Consider the following 10,680-nt stretch of genomic DNA (forward strand, 5'->3'; position numbering starts at 1 on the left):
GTTCGTGTTGTATCCTAGGACTATTCCTGTCAGCTTCATTTTGCTCACGACGGAGTGTGTTTTAAGAGCTTATTAGCAGGCTAGGTATTTGGCATGATGACAAAGTTGTTTTGCAAAGAAGACCAAAATGCACGTTTATAGAGACCTTAAGTTAACATGTTGTAAGTGCAATGTTTCACTGAAATCCAGCTCCGTGCATGCTGCATGACTGAGAGACATACCTGTTTCCTACGATGGTCCAGTCCAGTCAGATATTTGTAATGTATAAGGATTCAAGTGTGTTTGATATAAGCATTGCAATAAAAGAGGGAGCCGGATAGTCAATTCAAGCGGTCAGATCAGAAAACCTTTATTGAAATCTGTTGGAACAATCATTCATTTTGCCACTGTCGTGTTCTCCATACCTGGTGACGAGTGGGCAAGACGGCCGCAGTTGACTTGAGACCGGAGGCTGAAATATATGGATTTAATGTAGGCTATGTATTCAGCGATCCAACGGGTATACACAACTAGAGCTCTAGCTGAATTTAGTCTACATTGCATCAAAGAGCTCACTCTGTGCTTTGGAATGAAATGATGAAGTGGATAGAAAATGAACCGTGCGTGGAGTATCCAGTAGATGGCGTCGACACACTGTAAATAACCAATGACACTACAATACTGGGTAACACTTTATAATAATGTTCCTTAGTAAAGACTCAGTAAATAATTAACTAATGATGAATAAAACATTAACAAATGTTTTTATTATTAACTAAGCTTTATTAATGCTTTATAAAATATCTACAAATGATATATTCAAGATTTTACACACCTTATAACAGACTATTATATTCATTTACAAGCAACTTGTAAATGTTTGATAAATATGAAATATTAACATAACATTTCCTAGTCATTTACAAGCATTTGTTTACATTTCCTAATCATTTACAAACGTTTGTTAATGTTTTGTTCGTCAATAGTTAATTATTTATTAAGTCTTTATAATGCTTTTTTGCATCCATTATTCTAAAGTGTTACCCAATACTGATACAAGCACAATTAGGCCTAATGATTAGGCTAGACAGTATGATCACTTTCTCAAAGTACTGCAATGACTCCCAGAAGTTGACTGGTTCATGGAAAATGGTAGTGCAATACCGGCCTCTTCAAATATAGAGTTGAATAATTGAATCTTTAAGAAGTGACATAAATGGTAGGCCTACAGATCAATAGACTGTATTTACCTGCTCTCTTTGTGTCACTTGGCTAGTACATTTAATGCAATACCAGTGCAATGCAATATATTTAATAAAAAGGTGCAGACATTTTAAAAAATAAATAACTCTGCCTTCAGTTGCTGATCGGCGGCCCCTGTACGGAGGTGGTCACACACAGCCAACGAAACCACATGGGCAACATGGAAGAGGTCAGTGTGCAGCCCAGCTTGTCTGACCCAAGCCATTTAAGTGGTTAAAGAATTTAGTGAATCCATCTACACATGCCATATCTACAGGGGCCTAATCTGTCTACCTTTTTTACATGTTGCAGCAATTGCCAAAGCAGGTGGGCCTTTGCCTGGATTTCATCACACAGCAGCAATAGGTCTCTAGGACTCTGGTTAGGTAGCCTGTATACACTTTATTTCTGGAAGGTGATGTGGGTGTCATGTTACTTCAGCAAGAAGCACAACGCACACAGTTCATAACATTTCATCCAGGCAAGTTCTTCTAATTTTCATTTAGGGAGCTGCCAATCCCAATAGTGGTAACACAAGTGCAGAGATGTCATGTAGACTATTGAGCTCAACTAAATGGGTCACTAGTAACATAATAATAACAGCAATAGCTACACCACACGCACAAAGTAAATTGAATATGTTGTGATTCCAAATGACCTATTCTCGATGAAGGCACAATCTCTACATTTCTTTGCTGTACAGGAAATTCAGGCATACTGCATATCGGCAGTTGGTGAGATGGCGTGGGAGTTCATAGGCTATGTTTGGGTTCCACTGCAATCCTGTGCCGTCACAAAGATCTGGCAGACCTTTGAATCTACACATTGTACAGGTTTCCAGGATGTGATGTATTTGTGGCAAATAAAGACATTTCTATGTACAGTACACCTGAATCAGATGTATTTGTTATAATGCATTTCTTAACCTCAGTAATGGTTTTTAATGCATATTTAGGTTTTCACATGTATATTTATACATTGTATAGTATAGAAGATGGACTGAAAAGTTTTACAATATCATACACACACACACTTGCCCATACAGAGTTTTTGTGTACAATTTTGGGAATCGGCTGTGAGGGCGTCGGATCATCTCCTCTTTTGGGGGTACTGCTCAACACTGCTCAACGGTGGGGGCGATGGCTGTCTCTCACGTGGAGAAGTGTCAAAGTCTTGCTGTAGTGTAGGTCCGCTTTACTTGTCCTTGCCCACTCTCTCTCACTGTTGCACAGTAGTGTAGTGCTGCCTATTGAAACATGTGGTAGAAATTATGGGAAGCGATGATTTTGTTTATTCTGTTAATAGTGATATTGAACAGGATGTCTTTCACCAGCAACATTCTGAGGTTACTGAGAGGTATGAAATTACCTGCTTAGGATGCCATGGTATGTGAACGGCTTCATTTTTGGCGCAAAATGGTTGATGACGTTGTGGATTATGAGCTGATGTCTGGTGACCTGATGCCATTTTCTTGATGTCCTTCACCTAGCCAGTGTCATTGAGGTCATCAAAGTTTCCGGCCTCCTTGTCTGTAATGACAGGATATACAGTATTAAGAACATGACATATCACTGTCGCTCAGTAGTAGTTTTCTACATCTTGTACAGACAGTGTAAAATAATTCTAATTGTTGGCAAATGAAATCAAACAGGTAATACTCAAGCACTGGCACATAATACAGTCCACTGAAAGCTTACAGTTCTTTTCATTATCATGCTAAACCAAGAGGGTTAGTGATATGAACAAACACATAATTTCTATATGTACAGTGGCTGTCAAAAGTCTACACACCCCTCTTCAAATGTCAGGTTTTTGTGATGTAAAAAAAAAAGACAGAAAGACAAATAAATTCACAGCTTTTCCCTCCTTCAATCGAAATATTTATCAATGCAATGCAATGCAAAAATGTACACGCCCTTAAATTAATACTTAGTTGCAGCACCTTTGGCCTTCATTACAGCACAGTCTTTTGTGGGTAAGAGTCTCAGCATGGCACACATTAATATGGCAATATTCGTTCACCCCTCTTTGCAAAGCCCTCCAAATCAGAAAGACTGCGAGTGCAATCTCCCACAGTCAGTCCTCCTCAGATCACCCAACACCCAACAAGGCTCCCTTCACTTAAAGTATGGTGTTATTGGGGTGATGTTTTGTGCCAAATATACCCTTTCGAATTATGACCAAAAAGTTCAATCTTGGTGGAGTACATTTTGCAAAAAATACTTCTGCATGGTTTAATGCAACGTTTCGGTCTACTGACCTTCTTGGGTTTGAATTGCTTGAAGAAGGTCAGTAGACCGAAACGTTGCATTAAACCATGCAAATGTGAACAGTGTGCGGGAGCTTTCTTTGATCTAACGTTGGTGACTTTGGGGTTCCACTCCTACGCACCTGACCAAGGAGGTGTGCAAGAAAATCTTCACTTGCAAAAAATACTTCTGTAATCTCCCAAATGCATGTGGGAAGATGTATTATGGTCAGGTGAAACCGAGGTTTAACATTTTGGACATAATTACAAAAGGTAACAACACCTCATTGCCAAGGTAACACCAAGCGTAAAGTGAAGCATGAAGGTGACAGCATCATGCTATGTGATTATCGTTCTTCAGTTGTAACTGGGGCTTAAGTCATGGAATTTAGAACAGTTCCACAGGGGCCATTGTAGTGGCATAAAGGGGGAGGGGATGGGCCAGTGAAGTTAAAGACCATATGCCTCTGTGAATAGATGTGATTTCAGGTGCTTCTTGAACGTAGCCAGTGTGGGGGCCTGGCGTATGTTGGGAGGTAGACTGTTCCAGAGCGTGGGGGCAGCAACACAAAAAGCTCTGTCAACAACAGTACAGAGTCTGGCTCGGGGGATGATGAGATTGTCCTTTTCAGAAGACCGCAGAGACCTGGACTGGGAGAGTTCAGTCCTGTATGACACGGAACATCTGTTGGGCAATCTGAGGAGGACTGTGCAGATGAGATGCATTCGCAATCGGTCAGATTTGGAGTACTTTTTGCAAAGATACGTGTACAAATATTGTCACTTCTATGTTTGCCATGCTGATAGACTCTTACCCAAAAAGACTGAGTGCGGTGATAGAAGCCAAAGGTGCTGCAACAAGGTATTAGTTTAAGGGTGTGCATATTTATGCAACAATGTTAATAGAAGTTTTTTTATTTTCTATTCTTCCCTTTTAAAGCTTTAAGTTTGTTTTCTGTCATTTTTTACATAACAAAAACCTGGAATTTGAACAGGGGTGTGTAGATGTTTACCTCAATCTAACTGCTTCATCCCGTTTCATCTTCCGTCTCGGATTGATGTTGAGGAGCCTGGTCGGTAGCATACCTGCAAGTGCTTCTTCCACCGCCTGAAAATAAATAATGCAAGAGGGAATAAAATAGACCGATTGGTAAGAGTATGCACCAAGCAGCTGAGCTGTCTGCTCATTTCGAGAGCTGTTAACGATTACATTACGGCCATAGAAAGAAGGCTGGCTGCACTGCTGACAAGTTCATGAATCTTGATGTAACAGTGCACATAATTTTAGCATCAACAGGATGTGACGCAAAAACGTACATCCATTCAACAGGGCAAATATTTGATGATGTTATTACCATCTTATAACAATGACGACTTGGCCTGTATTATAGTTCTCAGAGTCGGCAAGAATGCCCAGCTTCCTGCTTGTTTAGAATGACACAGTAGGTCATGCTCGCATTAATTAGTTAGCCTACTAGCCTACTAAAGGACTTGTATTTATAATCAACATAAATCCACCGCCAACAACTGAACTATTTACATGTCAAACATGGCCCAAACAGCACAGAAACAAAAGAAAAGAGAAGAGAAAACATTGTAAGCTGGTCTTCACCATTCACACACTTTGACAGTGTTTCCTAAATTGTGGCAGACAAATGTCTTTAGAGCAAATACCTACCTAGGCTCTTAAACAGCACCTTCCTGCATTCTGGCGTCCAACTTCAGGAATGGGTCATCATCTCTGTATGACAGCATGCACAGAATTAGTGGTCAATATACAACATTTTTATAAAAGTAAGAGTATGCACATCCCACCTCGCTGAGGCCAGGTGCAGGATAAAGCCGCGTCTAATAGTGGAAAAGAGTAGAAGTCCGCATCCTGTGGCTCCGCTTTGAAAATGTATTCAGGTCATACAACCATGAAGACCCTGTTGGGGGTCAGCTGCTCTATGTTTCCCACAGCCCATTGGTCCCACAGCTTATTCTTGCTGCTCTATGTTCCCATAGTTATTCCCACAACTATTCAAATATAGGCCATATCTTCCACACCTGTTTATTGTTAACACTACTACATAAGCTTGAGGCAGTTTTGAAAACTATCTCTGAACTACAGGAAGCCACATCTTGAGCAGTCACCTATAGCAGAAATGACAAGATCTGAAACGAACTGACTAATTTGAAAGAAAGGGCCCAGTGCATTTAAAAAGAAAATGCAGACAGCCTATTTCAGGGGACTCAGAAATACTAGGCAGGGCACAGCATAGAGAGAGATCCAGGAGCGGTGGCGTTTAAACTAGGGATGTGCATTTCTGCCAAAAACACTATTCGAAATTCGATGGCCACTATTCGAATGTTATTCGAAATTCGAAAAAAATAAAAATAAAAAAAGACGTGCGTTTGACGTGCGTTTGCTGACTGAGGGACTCCCACCGTCATCCCTTGAAACATGATGTAGCCTAAATTCCGCCGACATATCATAAAGAGTTCAATACTTATTTACAGTGGCCTTCCATCTACAGCACCAGGGGGGAGCAATAGCTAGAAAATGCTGTCGAGTGTACACCTCTGAACGTCCAGCAGCACGTTCACTGGAAGAGGTCTGTGCGTCCGTGACGAGGAATATGTATCATTCCCTTCCCCTCCTTCCATTCTCGTGGCACGGCAAAGTAATCCCCACTGAACAGTTGTTCGCTAGTTGGGCTGCATTAGAACTAGTTAGCAATTGACATTGTTGACAGACAGTATCCCGATTCACACGGCTACAGGGGTGGCTTTTACAAAGTTTGTTTCACAAATCCGAAGCAACGCCATATGAAACGACCAGCAAATAGTTGCAGATTATAGTGTAGTGAGCCAAATAAAATCGCCTCAGCTAAGAGTACTCAGCTAGCTTACTTCGTTTGTTAGCTTATCATTATTAGCGTTTTAGAGATACCTGTATTGAAATAACCTGCCATTGTTGACACGGACGTTGGCTACAAGTAGCTTACCTTGCAGAAGTTTACGCTGGTCAAATCAGACGCAAATTGATGTGACATTATTCCCGAACAGTTACAGATGACAGTCCATGTTTACAAAACCATCACCAATACCAGATTTACAGTGTCAGCTATTTATTTATGAATGCCCAATGCCCATTCCTGAAATGCACGAGATGCGTGGCTTCTCCCTGGCTGTGTGTGTCGTGTCGGCGGGGGGCGGAACGCTTTCAGACACTCGCCTGTGTTGGAAATGAAAGATGAGCATCTATCTAGACCTACCAGAGAAATTAGAATACAGGGGAGCGGTTAATTTAATGCAACCCTGCAGAACTTTTCATTTGTCACTTAACACTGCAAGGGAGGCAAACACAGATTTTTTTTTACTGGCTGGATTTTTTTTATTCGACAGGACTATTCTAAATTCGAAAGGAAAACGAATATTCGAACCTTCGAATATTCGTGCACATCCCTAGTTTAAACGTGACAGAAATCCAAGTTAAAACTTTAGAAAAGTGAGTTATTAAAAAGTCACTGGACTCGGAGGGAGGAGAAGGCGTGTTTTTCTCTGCCTTTCACACTGACAGCGTCGGCGTGCGCGACCAGTCCTGTTCAAAACCCTCCCCACAGCCAAAGCTAGCATGCTACTTTGCCATTCATTTGAAGGAGACACCGCGGAACGGTGCAATTATCTCCAGCACATACATTAATTCTCCAGTCTTGTCTAAATTTAAATGTAGGCTATTCCTATGGCGAACTATTCTCGGTTTATTATTATTATTATTAGAGGGTTGCTAAACACATGTCAGTTGAATATTGACTGAACAAACTAACCTCGGTCTGCGAATGATGATTCTCCTCTTTGGCCTCTCTGAAGTCCAGGCGAAAGTTGGCACAGCATCCTTTATAAGCTTTGTGATAACACGGGTGGTCTTTACAAAACACTGCTTCTCAAAGTGCTCAGAGCAAACCTTGGTCTCAGCGTTGATCTGTAACCATAAATACCAGGGTATGCATTTTAGTTCGTTAGCAAAACAACTTGATTTTGGCACAAGTAGGCCTATGCTACTGGTTCTGGTAGCACAAAATCAGTGGCCATCGGATCGCTTACCACACAATTAAAAGCCTAATCTTGAAATAGCGATCTGGAAATATCATATAAATGTAGCGTTGTGTAATTACACATTCATATTTTTTATTTCACCGAGGCATTCGCGTCATTAGGCTACATGAGTCATGACAAGTTTGGCGAGCTAGCTTATTTGTGCTAGCTAATGCGTATGATTGAACATAATTTTGCATCTTACCTTGAAATATGGACCAGGACCCCTCTAGATGTGATTTATACATCCACGGCGAAGTGCCTGCTCTTTGGGGAAACGGTGGAAAGTCTGTCCACGGTAGGATTTTTTTTCTCTTTGAGGACGAACATTTGGGCACACAACAGTGAGGCGCCATGACAGCTGGTGCGTTGCCGAATGTACCCCTGAAGTGTACCCCTCAACGTCTTTAGAACGTTCCGGGTGAATAAGGCGAAAATAGACATAGACATAGCATATTGACACAATGTTTTCATCCACCAAAAAATAAAATGGTTTTACGAATAAATATGTGAATGCCCTTGTCAGCAGCAGCCGTGAGTTGCGTTTCAGTTGTGTTTCAAAGGTGGTCGGTTGCAGTCACCGTAGCAACGATAGTCTATCAACAATTGAGATCTGAGCTCTCTGTGTTTGACTATTATGGACTAAACAAACTTCCGCTTCATTTGTTATGCTAACCAGTGGGAGGAGATAATTTAAATATTCATATTTCTGCTCGCGCGCGTGAGGAAATTCATGTCACCTCTCGCGCGTGAGACGGTGTTTGCGCGCGCGTGGCAGCGTTTGCGCGCGCGCGCAGAGCAAACTCGCGCGCGCGACAGTGTCTACGCGCGCGCGCAGAATAAAATACCTCGCGTGTGCAGTAAGTGGCGCTCGTGGACGTTTTGTCCCGATTATAACACCATAAGGCAGAGACATGGGAGACAGACGGAGAGTGGAGGAGACAGAAATGAGAGAGAGAGAGAGAGAGACAGAGAGGGAGAGAGAGAGAGAAAGAGAGGGAGAGAGAGAGAAACAGTCAGAGAGGGAGAGGGAGAGAGAGACAGACAGAGAGGGAGAGAGGGAGAGAGGGAGAGAGAGAGAGACAGAGAGGGAGAGAGAGAGAGAAAGAGACATGTCAGAGACAGAGAGAGAGGGAGAAAAAGAGAGAGAGACACAGAGAGAGAGAGACTAAAAGGGAATCATAACGAGTATGTGAATGAGACACACGCACATGTACACAATCTCACACACGCACGCACGCACGCACGCACGCACGCACGCGCACACACACACACACACACACACACACACACACACACAATCACACACGTACACACACAGTAAGGATTATATGAATGGGGAATGAGAGTGTGTGAGCCCAGAGCACTAAACAGCAGTGTTGCATCATGTAGCAGTGTGAGGGTTAGGAGCTAAGAATTAGAGTTGTGTGTGTGTGTGTGTGTGTGTGTGTGTGTGTGTGTGTGTGTGTGTGTGTGTGTGTGTGTGTGTGTGTGTGTGTGTGTGTGTGTGCGTGCGTGCATGTGTGTTAGTGTGTGTGCGTGCGAGTGCCTTTGTGTTTGTGCGTGTAGCTTGTTACAGTGAGTTAGGAGCTAAGACTTAGAGTTCGAGTAGTGTGTGTGTGTGTGTGTGTGTGTGTGTGTGTGTGTGTGTGTGTGTGTGTGTGTGTGTGTGTGTGTGCATCACGTAGTTAGTTACAGTGAGATAGTTAGGAGGTAAGACATAGAGTTAGAGTAGTGTGTGTGTGTGTGTGTGTGTGTGTGTGTGTGTGTGTGTGTGCATCATGTAGCTTGTTACAGTGTGAGAGGTAAGAGCTAAGTTTAAGAGGAGTGTGTGTGCTTGAGTGAGTGTGTGTGTGTGTGCTTGCGTGTGCACCATGTAGCTTGTTAGAGTGTGAGAGTTAAGAGCTAAGCCTTAGAGTTTAGAGTAGTGTGTGTGTGTGTGTGTGTGTGTGTGTGTGTGAGTGTGTGTGTGTGTGTGTGTGTGCATGTGTGTGTGTATGTGTGTGTGCGCATCATGTAACTAGCTACAGTGTGAGGGTTAGTAGCTAAGAATTAGAGTTTAGAGTAGTGTGTGTATTTGTGTGTCTGTGTGTGTGTATATGTGTGTGTGTGTGTGTGTGTGTGTGTGTGTGTGTGTGTGTGTGTGTGTGTGTGTGTGTGTGTGTGTGTGTGTGCGCATGCGTGTGTCTGCATCATGTAGCCTGTTACAGTGCAAGTGTTAAAAGATAGTTTGAGTTCCTCGCTACACACAGTCCGAGTCAGAGGGTTCTAAACCAGTGTTTCTACTCAGGGTTCTAAACCAGTGTTTCTCCTCGGGGTTCTAAACCAGTGTTTCTCCTCGGGGTTCTATACCAGTGTTTGTCCTCAGGGGTTCTAAACCAGTGTTTCTCCTCACGGGTTCTAAACCAGTGTTTCTCCTCACGGGTTCTAAACCAGTGTATCTCATCAGGGTTCTAAACCAGTGTATCTCCTCAGGGTTCTAAACCAGTGTATCTCCTCAGGGTTCTAAACCAGTGTATCTCCTCAGGGTTCTAAACCAGTGTTTTTCCTCAGGGTTCTAAACCAGTGTTTCACCTCACGGGTTCTAAACCAGTGTTTCTCCTCAGGGGTGCCGCGGAAACGTGACTGATGGTGAAATTGAATAAATAAATTAGGCCTATGTAATATAATACATATTTGTCTAAATTAATAAATTAATGCTTAGTCAGTGGAATCTTTCATCCACCATGGCCTGGCCATCTTCTATGGCCTACACATAGCCTGTCTGAGATAAAGCAGCCACTTCGAACGTCTCCAAATGTGTTACTTTTCTAAGCTTGAGTGGTATCGGATGCGATGCCATGTTGCGACTTGTTGTTTTGGGGTGCCTTGAGGTTTTTCATGAATTGAAAGGGTGCCTCGCCTTAAAAAAGGTTGAGAAACACTGTTCTAAACAACACTACATTTCCCTTGAGCCCCTCCTCTCTGAACACTCACAACAGATGTGCATACAAAATGAATGAATGTGCACACGCACTCACACACTCATGCACTCAGTCATGCGTACACACAGAACAACATACTCTTTCTCCCTCTCTCTCACTCTCAATCTCTAACTCTATCTTTCTCCCTCTCCCTCTCTCTCTCTCCCT

General features: G+C 42.6%; 1 long non-coding RNA gene across 2 annotated transcripts; it reads right to left on the reverse strand.

Moving 5' to 3' along the window:
• Positions 1-2,371: 2,371 nt before the first annotated feature.
• Positions 2,372-7,976, reverse strand: LOC134461488 (uncharacterized). Of its 2 annotated transcripts, XR_010037289.1 has the most exons (6): positions 7,755-7,976; positions 7,282-7,436; positions 5,148-5,210; positions 4,483-4,577; positions 2,590-2,750; positions 2,372-2,467 (listed from the first exon to the last, which is right to left on the reverse strand). It is a non-coding gene; the product is annotated as an uncharacterized LOC134461488 (long non-coding RNA). The 2 variants fall into 2 exon arrangements; XR_010037288.1 differs by having other exon boundaries at positions 7,282-7,976.
• Positions 7,977-10,680: the final 2,704 nt, after the last annotated feature.

The sequence above is a fragment of the Engraulis encrasicolus genome, chromosome 13 (assembly GCF_034702125.1).
Source record: "Engraulis encrasicolus isolate BLACKSEA-1 chromosome 13, IST_EnEncr_1.0, whole genome shotgun sequence".
NCBI lineage: Eukaryota > Metazoa > Chordata > Actinopteri > Clupeiformes > Engraulidae > Engraulis > Engraulis encrasicolus.